The sequence below is a fragment of the Saccopteryx bilineata genome, chromosome 1 (genome assembly GCF_036850765.1).
Source record: "Saccopteryx bilineata isolate mSacBil1 chromosome 1, mSacBil1_pri_phased_curated, whole genome shotgun sequence".
Classification (NCBI taxonomy): Eukaryota; Metazoa; Chordata; class Mammalia; order Chiroptera; family Emballonuridae; genus Saccopteryx; species Saccopteryx bilineata.
The window spans coordinates 406,045,095-406,063,540 of NC_089490.1; the positions used below are offsets into that span (position 1 = coordinate 406,045,095).

Below are 18,446 nucleotides of genomic sequence, written 5' to 3' on the forward strand. Positions count from 1 at the left end.
CGCGCGCCCCCCTCCGCTACTTAAATGGCGCCGGGGCCCCGCCCCCTGGAGGCCCCGCCCCCGGCCCTGCCGCGGGCCGCCCACCCGCCCGCGCAGCAACCCCCCTCCGCACCGTCAGCGCACACTTCGGGGACTTGGTGCAACGTCAGGACACCAGATCCTGAGCGCGCTGCGCTGGGCGCCCGAGGACAGCCCTGCAGCCAGGAAGCCCAGGAAAAGAACCTTTCTCTCTCTCCTCCTATCCTCCCTCAGGCGCCTTGTACTACTTACTACCCAAGGAGGCTTCCTGGAAGAGGTGACGCGTCAGCAAAGGTTCAGCCAAGAGAGCAGGGTGCTACATTAGCCCGGCTCCCCGGGACGGTGGGAACCTAGGTGGGTCATGAGGCAGGCCTGAGAGTCAGTGGGCCGGCCTGTGCTGGACACCATTCTCAGCAGCCAAGCCCTTGTCCTCTGGACCGAGCAGTGGCTGACCACTGTTTGGAAGAGGTCACTGAGACGGTGTCCCCTAGATGAGTGTTAAATGCCTAGGAGCCCAAACGACCTGCAAGAGGGACCTACCTCCGCGTAGTTCATGTAGTTCATGTATCTCATGCACACGGTGGTGCCAGCACCCGGGAGGCCAGCCCCACACTCCTACTGAAATGTGCGCTTGTGTGTGGGGTGGGGGAGAGGGTGGGGGCGGGGGGTGCGGAGCAGACCCCACTGCCTGGTCATGGAGCCAGTCTCTAGCAAGGTGACACGCCAGTGAAGACACGGAAATGACCACTAGCCCAAATGACATGACTGACCACTTCAGATGTGTGGCCTTGTGCCGCTGCTGAGAACTGGACTTCTCATCACCTGGGTTCGATTCCCGGCCAGGGCACACAGAAGTGCCCATCTGCTTCTCTATCCCTCCCCTTCTCTCTTCTCTTTCTCTCTCTTTTCCCCTCCCCTCCTGCAGCCAAGGCTCTATTAGAGCGAGTTGGTCCCAGGCACTGAGGACGGCTCCATGGCCTCCACCTCAGGCGCTAGAATGGCTCAGGTTGCAACAGAGCAACGCCCCAGATGGGCAGAGCATCGCCTCCTAGTGGGCATGCCGGGTGGATCCCGGTCGGGGCGCATGCGGGAGTGTGTCTCTGCTTCCCCTCCTCTCACTAAAAAAAAAAAAGAAAGAAAGAAAGAAAAAAAATTTAATGAATAAATAAATAAGTAAATACGATTTGCCGTGGCTTCATGCTGTGTTAGCACTCCCAAGCATGTGTTCATTCCTAGTCTATGTTCGTGTCTGTCCAATGGACACTCTAAGACAGGGGTCCCCAAACTTTTTACACAGGGGGCCAGTTCACTGTCCCTCAGACCGTTGGAGGGCCGGACTATAAAAAAAACTATGAACAAATCCCTATGCACACTGCACATATCTTATTTTAAAGTAAAAAAACAAAATGGGAACAAATACAATATTTAAAATAAAGAACAAGTAAATTTAAATCAACAAACTGACCAGTATTTCAGTGGGAACTATGGGCCTGCTTTTGGCTAATGGGATGGTCAATGTGCTCCTCTCACTGACCACCAATGAAAGAGGTGCCCCTTCCGGAAGTGCGGTGGGGGCCGGATAAATGGCCTCAGGGGGCCGCATGCGGCCCGCGGGCCGTAGTTTGGGGACCCCTGCTCTAAGAGGAACATAAGTCTTCACCTGGGGGTTGGCCAGGGCCCTTTTTGTTGAGAAGGAGGCAGAACAGGCTTCTGGTGTTGGGTCCTGGGCGCCCCGCTCCACCCACAGTGCCCACAGCCCCGTTAACAGGACACTTCCAGCCCCAGGTGTGGGCTGAATCCTCCCTCAGAGGATGGCCTTCCCTGGGCCCATCTGGGCAGGGGTACAGAGGGGACATGGAGCCCACCATGCGGGAGTGGGCAGGGGCAGCACCTTGCGCTCTGCGTTATCGGCCTCCACTCCAGCCCCCGAGGAGGGTGTGCGGGGGCAGGGCCAGCTTGGCCTGTGCTGTGTGTGCTTCAGTCATGAGTGAGGTATTCAGGGGGTACCTGCCGGGTGCTGGGCACTATTCCAGGCGCTCTGGCTGTGAGGGAGCCTGGCAGCCAGAATCCCTTCCCCTCAAGGTTCCTAAGGCCTTGGTGAGGGTGACAGATGTCATTCCCCGGGATGATCATGTCTTCTGTTGATTCTGGGACGGGAGAGAATTCCCAGGATGCTTGAGAGAGTCTCCAGGGGTGGGGTGGAGGGGGGTTGCCACCCCATAGGGGGGGGGCTTGGAGGAGTCCACAATGTGCTCAGAAGAATGAGAAAGAGCCAGCCCTGCTTTCCAGGTATGGGGTGGGGGTGGGGGGGGGGCAGATTGGAGGAGCAGAAAGGAAGTCAGTGGGGTGGGAACGCATCGCAGGGGTGGGGGGGTCAGAGTGAAGAGGGCTAGCGGCCAAGACTGGGGCAGGTGGCCAGGGGAGCTGGCACTCTGGGCTGAAGGCCAGAGTGGAGCTTCTTCAGCTCTTGCTGCAGTGGGAGTGAATTAGAGGGGTTCGCAGGGAAGCCACAGGCCTGGCTCCTGGACAGACAGAATGCGGGACACGAGTGGCAGCAAGCTCTTTGCCTCCCCCACACACACACACACACAGTGGGACCAGCACTCAAAGGCGCCTGCGGGCCCACTGGGAAAATGGGCCACGAGGGTGAGAGCTACCTTCCGGTGCTGGCATGTGTGTGGGGGGGGGGGGAGGCTGTCTCGGGGACCCCTTCTGACGTGCTCGGCCCAGTGGCCCACCCACTGACCGCGTGAGGACTGAAGGGAACCCTCCCACATGTTAGCCAGGGTTCTCCAGAGCAACGGAACCAACCAACAGAGATACGTAGGTGTGTAGTATAGATATAGACTCTATATTATAAAAGGGATGTGATGGAGCCCGGGACGTCCCAAAGTTCCAGTCAAGAGATCCCAGAGCCCCGGAGCTGACTGGCGGTGCGGGTCCCCGACAGGCAGGAGGCGGGAGGAAAAGGACCCGCCCCGGCTGGAGGAGCCAGGCCAGAGGGGAGGGAGACTCCCTCCTTCCCCTGTCTTCAGTTCCCTTCAGGCCCCGGTGGGCTGGGGGCGCCTTCCCCCCCACACACACACACATTGGGAGGGCCATCTGCGTCACTGCCTCCGCTCCAGGGCAATCTCACTCACCTGGGGACACCGCCCAGACACGCCTAAAAATAACGTTCTGTCTGGGAGCCCTGTGGCCAGTCGTGTTGATATATCACAGGCAGCAGTGAGAAGTGTGCCAGTGTGATGTGTGTGTGGGGGGGCAGGTGGGCACCCAGGGGCCGAGTCCTGGGAAAGGTGCCCATTTCGGGCTGGCTGACTGGCTGAGCTGGGGCTCCGGGAGGCACCAGGGACAAGCACCCAGCTGAGCTGTGTCAGAGAATGAAGGAGGGAGGGGAGGGGCTTGCCTGCACCACGCCCCAGCTGGCTGCCCCAGGAGGGGACTCCCCTCCCTGTGCCTCCCCGTTCACCCCCACAGGACAGGGAGGGGCTGGCGGTGAGAAGGGGGAGACCAGCCAGCTGCCCTGCTGGGTTTGGCTCTGTGTTCCCCTCCTGTGACTTGGGGCTGTTCCCTCCGCCCCCCAGCAGCCTTGGTGCCCTGGAATGTGAGGATGTGTGTGGGGGAGGATGATGTCCCCTCTGGCCTGGCCCACGGGAGGGAGGGAGACCGGAGACCACTGCCTCCTCTAAGCTGGTTTGCCGAGCACAGCTTCGGGGGGGGGGGGGGGGGGCTGGGGGCTGGTGAGTCACTGCTCTCCTGGGGCGTGCATTGTAGGTGGGGGGGGGATCGCTGAACCCCGCCCTGTGCCTTGATTTCCTGTGGAAATAAACAAAGACCACCCAAATCAATGAAACAGAGGCTGTTTACGCAGAGCGTGCCACATCAGGGAGTCGCCTCCCTTACTGCCCTGGATTGAGACTCAGAGGCAGGCCCCAAGGGAGACAGTGCTGTACTTTTTTTTTTAAGACTTTATTTATTCATTTTAGAGAGGAGAGAGAGAGAGAGAGAGAGAGAGAGAGAAAGAGAAGTGGGGGAGGAGCAGGAAGCATCAACTCCCATATTTGCCTTGACGGGGCAGTCTTTGGTTTAGAACCAGCAACCTCAGCGTTCCAGGTCAACGCTTTATCCACTGCGTCACCACAAGCCAGGCTTGCTTGCTTGCTTGCTTTCTCTTTCTCTCTTTTTTTTTTTTTTTTTTTTTTTAAAGTGAGAGGAGCAGAGATAGTGAGACAGACTGCCACATGCGCCCCAACCAGGATCCACCCAGCTGATCTGGGGATGATGCTCGAGCACTGAGCCATTCTTAGCACCTGAGGCTGATGATCCTCAGTGCCCGGGGCTGACGGGGCGTTCTAACCAGTTGAGCCACTGGCTGTAGGAAGGGAAGAGGGAGAGGAGAGAGAGCAGGAATGGAGGAGAAGCAGATGGTCGCTTCTCTTGTATGCCCTGACCAGGAATCGAACCCAGGACATCCGTATGCCAGGCCGATGCTCTGTCTACTGAGCCACTGGCCAGGGCCACGTTATACGTTTTGTAAGAAAGGAAGACTTGAACATCCTCTAAACAATCAAGGTACGGCACCATGCTAAGAGGAAAGGACATCCAATGAGCCTCTCAGTAGTTGCAGGTTAAGCATGTGACAAACTCCAGTGCTCCATCATGATGAAAAGACTCGGTGCCCCATAGTGGCAGCCGCCTGCCTGATATCGCTTCTGACAGTGGAAGACGGAGCATTCCCCCTAAGGCGAGGACCAAGACACGGATGTCCCTCTCACCGCTCACTCAGCATCACCCCGGAGGTCCTGGACTTCTTCCTGTCGGCAAGAAGGATAAGAAGGCATCCGGCCTGACCAGGCGGTGACTCAGTGGATAGAGCATCAGACTGGAACCCGGAGGACCCAGGTTCAAAATCCCAAGGTCGCCGGTTTGAAAGCGGACTCATCTGGCTTGATTGTGGGCTCACCAGCTTGAGTGTGGGATCATAGACATGACCCCAAGGTCGCTGGCTTGAGCAAGGGGTCACTCGCTCTACTGTAGCCACCGGTCAAGGCACATAGGAGAAAGTAATCAATGAACAACTAAGGGCCTGACCTGTGGTGGCGCAGTGGATAAAGCGTCGACCTGGAAATGCTGAGGTCGCCGGTTTGAAACCCTGGGCTTGCCTGGTCAAGGCACATATGGGAGTTGATGCTTCCAGCTCCTCCCCACCTTCTCTCTCTCTCTCTCTCCCTCTCTGTCTCTCTCTCTCTCCCTTTCTCTCTCCTCTCTAAAATGAATAAATAAAATTTTTAAAAATTTGTTTAAAAAAAAATAAACAACTAAGGAGCCACAAAGAATTGATGCTTCTCATCTCTCCCTTCCAGCCTGTCGGTCCCTGTCTGTCCCTCTCTCTGTCTCTGCCTCTGTCTCTGTCTCTCTCTCTCTCTCTCACACACACACACACACACACACACACACACAGGCAGCCTGTCCCGGAAAGGGAGATGAAAGGAAGCCTGGAAGTCCCTCCATTTTGCAGAAGTTGCGATATGGTCTGGTCCCTAGAAATGTAACAGGAAAGGAGTGAGCCCCGGGGCTGCGTAAATTCACTGAGAAGTAAACGTCACAGTGACAGACAGACAGACGTGAGCCAGGGCGGGGCTGCCATCAGCTCCCTGGAAGGTCAGAGAGAAAGAAGTCAGACAGAAAATCCTAAGGAATGTACTCAAAATCTTTTAAAATGAATAGAGGTGTTCAACACCGGGGCAGGTTAGAAGATCATTTTATGGAGGAAGAAGAATAAATCAGCTTTCTTTCGGTACACCGGCCAGGAACCAACGTGGGACAGAGAGGACGCGTCCCATCTGTGAGAGCAGCACCCAGGACGCACCGCCCGGGGAGTAACTTTAGCCAGAGCGTAAGCCTTGTCCGCCGGGAACGGAAAACGCCGTCCAGGGGGGTGAACGATGGGCTAACAACACGGACAGAGAGCCGGCGTTCCTGGGTCAGAAGATGCTATCTTGTCACAACCACAGGGCTTCCCCAGATCGGCTGCCGCTCAGTGTGACTGTCACAGATCCCCGCCGGCTTCCTCAAGCTCACCCTACATACACCACGACGACGACGGAGTGGGCCGGAATCGTCATGAGAACGGACAAAGGGGTTGGACACACGGCCCCCAATTCAAACGTTCTGCAAAACCCCCAAAGACGGCGTGGCCCTTGGCTTAGGACAGACGGGGAGACCAGATGAACAGAAAACCCAGAGCCCCGGCACAAGGCACAAACCGTCACTGGCGGGCACACAGGCTCCCCGGGGGGTAGGGAGGAGTCAGCATGCGTCCTCTCCCTGGCCGGCGTGGGCGGGATCGAGCTAGGAGCCGGTGTCACCTGTCTCAGCCCTGACCTCTGTCGAGGGGTTACCGCCATCGTGGGTTTCCCACCTGACCCACCATGACCTGTTTGATTCACCTCTTCATCCTCAGCAGCTGCCCCTCTCTCTCTCCATCTCTCCCCTCCCCACAAGCCTCCCCCTGGGAAAGGGACATTAGCTTTAAAAACATACTTCGTTCTTTATTGGGGGGATCATCCCTGTTTCTGGAATTTGGAACAGCAGCCCCCGGGTCCTGGGACCACGGCATCCGGCAGAGGAAACGTGGAGGTGACTTGAGGAAGAAAGAAAAAAAGAGTTGTTGCCTGACCTGTGGTGGCGCAGTGGATAAAGCGTTGACCTGGAAATGCTGAGGTCGCCGGTTCGAAACCCTGGGCTTGCCTGGTCAAGGCATATATGGGAGTTGATGCTTCCAGCTCCTTCCCCCTTCTCTCTCTCTGTCTCTCTCTCTCCCTATCTCTCTCCTCTCTAAAAATGGATAAATAAAAAAAAAAATTAAAAAAAAAAAAGAGTGGATGCAGGTGGCCAAGCAAACACCTGGGGACTATCAGTTTGTCGGTGCCAGTCACCTTCCAAACCTGCAAGGGGGCTCTCCTGGTGGGCACTGCCATGGTCTGCTGTAATGCACCCCTCAAATTCCTGTAGTGGGCCCTGGCTGGTTGGCTTAGTGGTAGAGCGTCGGCCTGGTGTGCGGGAGTCCCGGGTTCGATTCCCAGCCAGGGCACACAGGAGAAGCGCCCATCTGCTTCTCCACCCCTCCCCCTCTCCTTCCTCTCTGTCTCTCTCTTCCCCTCCCGCAGCCAAGGAGCAAAGTTGGAGCAAAGTTGGCCCGGGCGCTGAGGATGGCTCTGTGGCCTCTGCCTCAGGCGTTAGAATGGCTCTGATCACAACAGAGTGACGCCCTAGATGGGCAGAGCATTGCCCCCTGGTGGGCATGCCGGGTGGATCCCAGTCGGGCGCATGCAGGAGTCTGTCTGACTGCCTCCCCGTTTCCAGCTTCAGAAAAATACAAAAAAAAAAAAAAATTCTGTAGTGATCTCCACGGGGCTGTGCCCATAGGGGCATCCTCCAATAAGCCGGGTTTCCATTGCCTGTGTGCCTGACCACACAACCAGGCCACTGGCCACTGCCCATGGCTCAGTAGGAACCACAGCATGGAAGCTGTTGCCACATTCGGTTCTTCCATCAGTGCTGTGGCTGGTGCCGACGGGGACCGGGACCAGAGCCAGGCTGCTTTGGGCCGGCTGGGACCGTGTGGGTTCTTGACTTCGTGAAGGAGTGATTTCACAACAGGAGTCCAGGCGATGTTGAGAGCGTGTTTGTTACAGCTGGGGACAGTGCCACGGAGGAAGGGGTTAGAATAAAGGAAGCCACAGGAGACAGCCTGGGCAGGGTGGTCTGGTTGGTCCCTAGAAATGTAACAGGAAAGGAGTGAGCCCCGGGGCTGCGCAAATTCACTGAGAAGTCAACATCACCGTGACAGACAGACGTGAGCCAGGGCGGGGCTGCTGTCAGCTCCCTGGGAGGTCAGAGAGAAAGGGGGCCTTGGAGTCAGGTGCAGGGGTCAGCCTGGGATGAGCTACCCCTGCCCGCTGCTCTCCTGGTGCCAGTCTCGTGGGGACCCTGACAGTGAGGGAGAAACCTGTGGGTTGCTCTAAGGCAGGGGTCCCCAAACTTTTTACACAGGGGGCCAGTTCACTGTCCCTCAGACTGTTGGAGGTTTTTTTTTTTTGTATTTTTCTGAAGCTAGAAATGGGGAGAGACAGACAGACTCCGCATGCGCCTGACCGGGATCCACCCGGAACGCCCACCAGGGGGCGTCGCTCTGCCCACCAGGTTGTGATGCTCTGCCCCTCCCGGGCGTCACTCTGTCGCGACCAGAGCCACTCTAGCGCCTGGGGCAGAGGCCAAGGACCCATCCTCAGCACCCGGGCCATCTTTGCTCCAATGGAGCCTCGGCTGCGGGAGGGGAAGAGAGATACAGAGAGGAAGGAGAAGGGGAGGGGTGGAGAAGCAAATGGGCGCTTCTCCTGTGTGCCCTGGCTGGGAATCGAACCCGGGACCCCTGCACGCCAGGCCGACACCTACCACTGAGCCAACCGGCCAGGGCCTCGTTGGAGGTTTTTTTTTTTTTAAAAAACTATGAACAAATCCCTATGCACACTGCACATATCTTATTTTAAAGTAAAAATACAAAACGGGAACAAATACAATATTTAAAATAAAGAACAAGTAAATTTAAATCAACAAACTGACCAGTATTTCAATGGGAACTATGCTCCTCTCACTGACCACCAATGAAACAGGTGCCCCTTCCGGAAGTGTGGCGGGGGCCGGATAAATGGCCTCAGGGGGCCGCATGCGGCCCGTGGGCCGTAGTTTGGAGACCCCTGCTCTAAGGAGAAAGTGCCTTTGGGTCCTTTGTCTTGAGTGTTTTTCTTTAGCCAGTGGGAATTCTAGGGGAGAGCTGGGGTGGGGGGTCATGTGTGTGTCCTTTCGTATGTTGATTCATCAAAAATGTGTGTAAAGAGCCTGACCAGGTGGTGGTGCAAAGGCCAGAGTGTTGGACTGGGACGCAGAAGACCCTGGTTAGAAACCCCAAGGTCGCTGGCTTGAGCACAGGATCACCAGCTTAAGTGCAGGGTCACGGGCTTGAGCGTGGGATCATAGACATGACCCCATGGTTGCTGGCTTGAGCCCAAAGGTTACTAGCTTGAGCATGGGGTCACTCGGTCTGCTGTAGGCCCCCCCTTCAAGGCACATTGAGAAAGCAATCAATGAGCAACTAAAGTGCCCCAATGAAGAACTGATGCTTCTCATCTCTCTCCCTTCCTGTCTGTCTGTCCTTGTCTGTCCCTCTTTCTGACTGTCTCCGTCTCTGACAAAAAAAAAAAAAAAATTGTGTGTGAAGAGGGGTCAGGGTTATTTTGTGGTTAGTTTTAAATTGAAAGAACATCGTTGAAGAGGAACCAGGACCGAGGCTGATCGGCTCCCCGGGAGTGTCTGGGGTGTGTAAGCCATTTGCTCCTAAGTTTCCTTGGTTAAGGAAGAGAAAACTTGGTGGTTCGTTAGCTGGCTGTAATTGTTCAAACTGTTGGGCCTTGTTGAATGATTGTGCCTCAGTTTCCCTTACTCCACTTGTCAAGGGAGTTTCCCGGCTTCTTCCTCTCCGGCCTCGCAGCGGACAGCATGCCATTCGGCCCCCTGAGCTGACCCTGTCTCCGCTCTCCCACCGAGCGGTGGCCTTCCGATCAGGAGGTCCGTTCCCTGTGGGACCGCCGTCCACACACCAAGCAGCTCTGGGTAGGTGGTGTCGGTTGGGGCACCGCCTGCAGCCCCAGACTCAGTCCCAGAAGAGTGGGGTCCCTGCTCGCCCGTGAGCGTCCCCTTCCCTGGGATTCTCCAGGCACAGGCCTGCGGGGGGGACCCATTCCCTTCCTTGTCAGAGCATCTCTCTGATGGCCCACGAGACATGGTGGGTATTTCAGGTTCCCGATTATTTATCTTATCCTTGGGTCAGGGCAGCTCCAGTTAATATCGGCTGACAGGCTCTTAACACGTGCCTCCCAGATGAAGAGTCTCTAGACCAGAGCCCCCCCCCTCCCCGGAGGTCGTCGTCGCCCGAGGGTTTGGCCGCCAGCCTCCGTCTGCACCCCACGTAGGTCTACACCCCACATAGGGCCCCCCGCACGGAGAATCTGTCCCTGCCGACACCCGGGCTTCTGCACCATGCCACATGGCTCAGGCAAGCTTTGGCGCAGGGGTCAGGAACCTTTTTGGCTGAGAGAGCCACGAACGCCACACATTTTAAAATGTAATTCCGTGAGAGCCATACAACGACCTGTGTACATTACACATTATCTTTTTTTTTTTTTTTTTTTTTCTGAAGCTGGAAACGGGGAGACACAGTCAGACAGACTCCCGCATGCGCCCGACCGGGATCCACCCGGCACGCCCACCAGGGGGCGATGCTCTGCCCATCCAGGGCGTCGCTCTGCCGTGACCAGAGCCACTCTAGCGCCTGGGGCAGAGGCCAAGGAGCCATCCCCAGCGCCCTGGCCATCTCTGCTCCAATGGAGCCTTGGCTGTGGGAGGGGAAGAGAGAGACAGAGAGGAAGGAGGGGGGGGGGTGGAGAAGCAGATGGGCACTTCTCCTATGTGCCCTGGCTGGGAATCGAACCCGGGTCCCCCACACGCCAGGCCGACGCTCTACCGCTGAGCCAACCGGCCAGGGCCCCATTACACATTATCTAATAAAAATTTGGTGTTGTCCCGGAGGACAGCTGTGATTGGCTCCAGCCACCTGCAACCATGAACATGAGCGGTAGGAAATGAATGGATTGTAATACAGGAGAATGTTTTATATTTTTAACGTTATTATTATTTTTTTTTATTAAAGATTTGTCTGCGAGCCAGATGCAGCCATCAAAAGAGCCACCTATGGCTCGCGAGCCATAGGATCCCAGCCCCTGCTTTAGCGCGTGTGCTGTTTGAAGGGTGATGACAGGCCCGTGTTTACGGGTGTTAGGTAGGGGAACCCCCTGCAGTCCACCCACCCCTGCTGTCAGTCACGCATGCAGGGGAGGAAATATCATTTTCCTTCTACTCGTCTAAGTTCCTCTGGCTGGACCAGTAATCGGAGTGACACAAGACGCAGGAATGGGAGGAAATAACCAAATGTATGACGTAGGCACGAACGGGATTGTCCATTCGACTGTGGGAACCCAGGACCGGTCAGGTTGTTCTAGCTCACATGTCCACCTGACCTAAGGAGAAGATGCGGGGTGGGGGGGTGAAGGGTGGAGGGGGTTGTAGTTCAGACTTCAAAGAGCAAGAAGGCCATTCACAGGGAGATAAAGAGTTACATGCTTGCTAAGTAACATTTCCATTTATTTATTTATTTGTTTTGCTGGGCTGCCTCTCACCATGGAACTCAAGGAGGACTTGGAGCCCAGGGCCTGGCTGTCTGTCTGTCTGTCTCCCTCGTTCTCATTAAACTGTACTCATCAGTGAGGCCATCTCTCTCTCTCTCTCTCTCTCTCTCTCTTCCTGGACTAGGCCCTTGATTCAAATCCCTTCAGGCAGTTAGGGAGATGGTTACAGGTCTGGTTTTGTTTCGTTTGTTCTTTTTGTTTGTTTGTTCTGAGTCTCATTTCATAAAAATAACCAGCTTTAATCAATTATACCCCTTAAAGGCATGTTTGGGGTCAGTGTGGGTATGGGGGGTGGGGCTGGGGGGTGACTCTGCTTCCCCCGCACACACCGTGTCCAGCCCCATAATACAATCAGGCAACATAATATTGATACAATCAGTTCAACATTCCAGCTTTCATAATCTGCCCCTCTCTGACATTTTTAAAATTCATTTTAGAGAGGAGAGAATGAGAAAGAGAGAAAGAGAGAGAGAGAGAGAGAGGAGCAGGAAACATCAAGTCCCATATGTGCCTTGACCAGGCAAGCCCAGGGTTTCGAACCTGCAACCTCAGCGTTCCAGGTCGACGCTTCATCCACTGCGCCCCCACAGGCCGGGTTCTCTTACATTTCCGTCGTCTCCCCGTCCTTTGGAAGCCGGAGTCAGGGCCTGGTACCGCAGTGCCTGAGGCTCGTGGGTCCAGCAGTCCTCCGCCACCTGTCCATTGTAGTACCCACTCCTGGTTCATTGGCATTGGGTCCCCAGTAGGGGGCTGAGCACAGGAATCCTGGCCCTGTTGTGTTGTCAATCTTTATTTTGGTTAAATGGCCTGATTTTTTTTTTTTTTGCCCCAGGCCAACCTAGGTCTGAAGTCTCCTTATAGTCTCCACCTGCCGGCTTTTTAAATGCCTCCAAAGTGGGGTGCACAGCGCCGACCTGTTTGGAGCCCTGTCAGGTCAGGGGACCGGAAGGGGGTGGGTCCCTGGGTCCCGCCCAACCTTGATAATGTTGTATTCAGACGCTGTCTGTTTAGCCCCCAACCATGTCCTTTTGAGTCATCGAAACTCTGAACGTCGGAAGAGCCGCCACGCTGCTGGGACATCTCTCCCCATTTTCTTGTCAGTTAACCGTTTTTGCTTTGTTTCGATTAGCGTCCGTGAGGGGAAGCTGAGTCAGCAGCTTCTTCCAGAAGACTTCCTGGAAACGCGGTGAAGGGTGTGTGGACCTCCCCGTGGGGCGTTTGGAACTTCCTGTGAATCAGGACTCATTTCAAAATAGTGTTTAAAAGGAAAAGAAAATAGCCCTAGGTCATGAAATTTGAAAAATCCGATACAGTGGAAACTTTCGTAGGAAATGACACTGCAGACCCACGGACCCGAGAAGAAAGAAAATGAAGAATTGTGGGTCAAATAAGTTTGCAAATATGATGTTGGTGTTTGCTCGCTTAGAGTTTGCATTAGGTGTGGGGGACAGGCTGTAAGCAGGCAGGGTCCTTATAGCCTAAGGCAGGGGTCCCCAAACTACGGCCCGTGGGCCACATGCGGCCCCCTTAGGCCATTTATCCAGCCCCGCCGCACTTCTGGAAGGGGCACCCCTTTCATTGGTGGTCATTGAGAGGAGCATAGTTCCCATTGAAATATTGGTCAGTTTGTTGATTTAAATTTACTTGTTCTTTATTTTAAATATTGTATTTGTTCCCGTTTTGTTTTTTTACTTTAAAATAAGATATGTGCAGTGTGCATAGGAATTTGTTCATAGTTTTTTTTATAGTCCGGCCCTCCAACGGTCTGAGGGACAGTGAACTGGCCCCCTGTGTAAAAAGTTTGGGGACCCCTGGCCTAAGGTTTAGTTTAAAGACTAAGCTTTTCCCACCCTTTTAATACTAAGATCTTCTCAACACTAAGCTTACCCCACACCCTTGACTGTTGCATGATGTGAGGTGGTGCACTCTTATGAGGAATCCCATTTATGCCTCAGATAAGTGACTTTGTATCAGAGACTTCCTTATTTGTATATTGGCTTAAAGGTTTTGATTTCTACACTATAAAATGAAACAGATCAGAAGTTCTCTCTCTTGGTTCCTGAAATTAGCATTGCATAGGAGAAGCAGCCAAGATGGTGGAGTGCTGAAGGAGAAGCCAGTTTGTGCAGACAGAAGGAGATGGGGAACTGAGGTGAATAAGGCTGGAGCTAGAAACCTTTGATTCTAGGAAACTCGGATAAGTCAGTGGCTTTGGGAGCCCTGAATGGAAAGGGAAGTGTTATCCCACTGTGTGTATTTCTTGCCCGCTGGGTGCGAGCTAGGATTAAAGGCTATGGCCCACCAGTTCTTGGCTCCGTTGTTTCATTACTGTCTGTCTCTTGGGCAGATAAAATAGGTTATGCTCACTTTGTTAAAGATGGTGCTGCCCACGTGGAAGGCCATCACCCAGGTGATGGTATTGGTTGCCCTTCTTGCTTGGGATGGGTGTGATTACATTAATGTGTGTTGGGGGCAGGCTGTGGGCAGGCAGGATCCTTATAGCCTGGGCTTGGTTTTAGGACCAAGCGTTTCCACCCTTTTTGATGTGGGGTAGTGTACTCTCATGAGTAATCCCATTATGCCTCAGATAAGTCAGTGGTCCCCAACCTTTTTTGGGCCATGGACTGGTTTAATGTCAGAAAATATATTCACAGACCAGCCTTTAGGGTGGGATGGATAAATGTATCACCTGACCGAGACAAGTGTCAAGAGAGAGTCTTAGACGGATGTAACAGAGGGCATCTGGTCATTTTTTAAAAAATAAAACATCGTTCAGACTTAAATATAAATAAAACGGAAATAATGTAAGTTATTTCTTCTCTGCAGACTGGTACCAAATGGCCCATGGACGAGTCCTGTTCCGCACGCAGCCCGGGGGTTGGGGATCACTGAGATAAGTGACTTTGTATCAGAGACTTCCTTGTTTGTATATTAGATTAAAGGTTTTGCTTCCTACACTATAAAGTGGGGCAGACTAAGAGCTTGTTCTCTTGATTCCTGAGATTATTAGCATTAGAGAGGAGAGCAGAGGAAGGCCATGTGGAGGAGAGGAGAAGCAGCCAAGATGGAAGAGTGCTGAAGGAGAAGCCAGTTTGTGCAGAGTTTGTGCAGAGGGAAGGAGATGGGGAACAGAGGTGAGTAAGGCTGGTGAGCTAGAAACCTTTGATTCTAGGAAACTCGGATAAATCGGTAGCTTTGTGAGCACTGAATGAGTGGGTTTGGGAGCCCAGTGTGTGTTTTTACTTGCCCACCAGGTGCAAGCTAGGATTAAAGATGATGGCCCACCAGTTTTTTGGCTCTGCTGTTTCATGACCGGCTCTCCGAATCCAATGTGAACCTGCATGGGTGGGTAGGTATGGCCAGTAGGTGGCTGTGATGGTGGCTGTGCCTACTGGCCATACAAGAATTTTCTCCGATGTGCGAATAGTCCCGGTGGGTAGGGGAAGGCATTGTCCTCCCCAAGGAAGGCCCAGCGGAGTGAGGAACCTGAAAGGTGGGAGCCAATGAGCCCCACGTGCTTAGACGTTGAAAACAACGGTCATTAATTACTTTACAGTTTCTGCAAGTGGAGAGCCCGCGAGTGACTTAGGTTAGTGCTGAGTCCTCTGGCTCAAGGTCTCTCTCAGGGCTATACCCCGGGCCCTCGCTGCTGTGGGCTGGAGGCCGCCGGCGGGCGCGCTGGGCCACGTGGGCCCCCCTCTCAGGGCAGATTACCATGTGGCAGAGCCAGCAGGCAGTGAGTGAGGAAGAGAAGGAGAGAGGGTGACAAGGGGGGAGGGGTGGGTGGTTCTTTCTTAACCTCATCTCCAGTGACACCACTGGAGGAAAAAGGGGCCACATGCTGCCCCCCCCCCCCCGACAAGCCCAGGGGAAGCCCGCAGCGGTGGCCTTGCAGACTCAGAGACCTCCAGGGACCACATAGAATGGTTGGAAATGAAAACTTTTTTTTGTTTGTTTGTTTTTTTTGTATTTTTCTGAAGCTAGAAACGGGGAGAGACAGTCAGACAGACTCCCGCATGCGCCTGACCGGGATCCACCCGGCACGCCCACCAGGGGCGATGCTCTGCCCACCAGGGGGCGATGCTCTGCCCCTCCGGGGCGTCGCTCTGCGGTGACCAGAGCCACTCTAGCGCCTGGGGCAGAGGCCAAGGAGCCATCCCCAGCGCTCGGGGCCATCTTTGCTCCAATGGAGCCTCGCTGCGGGAGGGGAAGGGAGAGACAGAGAGGAAGGGGGGGTGGAGAAGCAAATGGGCGCTTCTCCTGTGTGCCCTGGCCAGGAATCGAACCCAGATCCCCCACACGCCAGGCCGATGCTCTACCACTGAGCCAACCGGCCAGGGCCTGAAAACTTTCTTACTCAAAGCAGTTCGGGGTGGGTAGTCCTGTCCTAGGGGAGGTATTTTTCTCTAACAAACTCGCCTCCCTGAAGAGACCCCTCCTCTTGTCTTTTGCATCTACAATAACGTACCTGATAACAGGCCTTTGAACTGTCAGGGTCATCTTTACCTGCCCTGCCCCCCTGAGGGTAGGCATCCCTCCAGAGCGGGAATCAATACCCCTCCATTGTTATCTATCATGTTGATTAGCTGTTACTAAGCCCCCCTGTGGAAAAGAAGTTTCAGTTCAGGGTGGTCCTTGGGTTCCTTAAGACAGTGGTCCCCAATCCCCGGGCCACGGACCGGTACTGGTCCGCAGAGAAAGAATAAATAACTTACATTATTTATATTTAAGTCTGAACGATGTTTTATTTTTAAAAAATGACCAGATCCCCTCTGTTACATTCGTCTAAGACTCACTCTTGACTCTTGTCTCGGTCACGTGATACATTTATCCATCCTACCCTAAAGGCCGGACCGTGAAAATATTTTCTGACATTAAACGGGTCCGTGGCCCATAAAAGGTTGGGGACCACTGCCTTAAGACACAGTTCTCTGTTCCTAAGACAGTGATTGTAACCTTTGAATTCTGGTGTAAGTCCAAACACACCCTGCCTAGCCTAAGTCACTCACCTAGCCTCACAGGGCTGTAACGTCATGATCTAGAACAGAAAAACACAACTAAGCCACAGAAAAAGGAAAAGGACATAATAATAATGTACTGTGTACACTGTACTGTAGTAACAGAAAAAAATGATCAGAAGTGAGCGTAAAAAATATTCCTTACTCTAGGTCAAATAAGTTTGCAAATATGATGTATGTTTGCTAGCTTATAGTTTGCATTGGGTGTGGGGGACAGACTGTGGGCAGACAGGGTCCTTATAGCCTAAGCTTAGTTTTTTTTTGTTTTTGTTTTTGTTTTTGTTTTTTCAGAGAAGGACAGAGAGGAGAGAGAGAGAGAAAGAGAAGGGGGGAGGAGCTGGAAGCATCAATTCCCACATGCACCCTGACCAGGCAAGCCCAGGGTCTCGAACCGGTGACCTCAGCATTTCCAGGTCGATGCTCCATCTACTGCGCCACCACAGGTTGGCCTAAGCTTAGTTTTAAGACTAAGGCTTTCCCACCCTTTTAATATTAAAATCTTTTCAACATCCTTCTAATACTAAGATCTTCTCAACACTAAGCTTTTCCCCACACCCTTGACTCTGTTGAATGATGTGATAGGATACACTCTTATGAGGAATCCCATTTATGCCTCAGAGAAGTGGCTTTGTATCAGAGACTTCCTTATTTGTATATTAACTTAAAGGTTTTGATTTCTACATTATAAAATGAGACAGACCAGAAGCTCTCTACTGGTTCCTGAAATTAGCATTGCAGAGGAGAGGCAGCCAAGATGGCGGAGTGCTGAAGGAGTGTTGGGAGCCGATCCACTAATGCTGGCTAACAAGGTCACAGCAGGAGAAGATCCACAACTGCCGGTTGACAAAGTCACCGCAGAGGAAAGGCACAACGATACTTCCCCCTTTTGACCTTTTGAATTAATCTGGCCTTATATCCCCCCCTTTCCTGGGTGTGTGCTATTATTTATGGCACAGGGATAATAGTACCGTGCTTTCCCTGTAGATTCGTAGTAATTTCTTTGGAAATGAGACAGAAGGTGTAAGTTCCACAGAAAACCCTGTAAGCCCCTTGAACTGGGCTCATAAACATAAGAGGCTGGCCATGATATCCCTCGTAAAGGGTTAAGTTTGTAGGAGAATTTCTTCTTATTAATCATGTTAGAAAGAATAAAGTTAGAACTTAACTAGTGTATGAATATAGTAAATGAATAAAGTTTAACTAGACATTAGAATCTTAGGTAAGGTGTAGTAGAGTGGCCCGTTGCGTGGCCTTGGATAGGAGTGCAGCTGGCAAGTAAAGAATGTTTTGTTAAAAGACTTGTTTTGTGACTGAAGACAGTTGCTGGACTTTTCTCAGTAAAACATTCTGATGAGATTTTTGTATTTTCCAAGAATAAGGAGAGGAATGTGGTAGGATTCATAGCAGCAATAGCAATTAATGCCTTCTGATATTATGTTGCTACTAGCTATCTTGCAGATGCACTCTATGTATCTTTAAGTAAAAGTTACTCTTAATGCTATGTCAGTTTCTTAAATAGCAAGCCTTTTATAGTCTTGTGAAAAAAGAATTAGGACACTACATGAACTCAAGGCTATTTGCCTGAGCAAGCGGTGGTCCTTTGCTAGTCCTTGATGATTTCGTCTGCTATCTCTCTCTGCGCCCTTGACTCACAACAACAGTAAAATAGAGTTATTTATTAGTACTAATCTTTTAGAAGTTTGTACCGATATTGTTATTACTATTCAAGTTATTGTATAACTGTACTTTGAATGACTTACCACCTGATTTGTAGCTTATAGATATGAATTAACTGTTATCTAGAAATATGTAACCATAGTGAAACTAAAACAATGATGTATTCAAAATACCATGTGATTGTAACTTAGTGTGTGTGCATAAAAAGTAAAGTTAGACCAGCCATTGGCAGAGATGCTTGGCAGTAAATGCTAACTAGAGAATAAAGAGAAAGAAAAGAATTCGGCTCTCTCACTTGATTTTGCTGGCGCCGTCTCCTCCTGTGGGACCCCTGGATCCTCCCCGGGGCTGGACCCCGGCAAAGGAGAAGCCAGTTTGTGCAGAGAGAAGGAGATGGGGAACAGAGGTGAATAAGGCTGGTGAGGTAGAA

The 18,446-nt window shown here is 52.7% G+C and overlaps 1 long non-coding RNA gene across 1 annotated transcript; it reads left to right on the forward strand.

The window, feature by feature from the left end:
• Positions 1-14,345: 14,345 nt before the first annotated feature.
• Positions 14,346-18,188, forward strand: LOC136320943 (uncharacterized). The gene is made up of 3 exons (XR_010728394.1): positions 14,346-14,455; positions 16,631-16,782; positions 17,038-18,188. It is a non-coding gene; the product is annotated as an uncharacterized lncRNA (long non-coding RNA).
• The last annotated feature ends 258 nt before the right edge of the window (positions 18,189-18,446 follow it).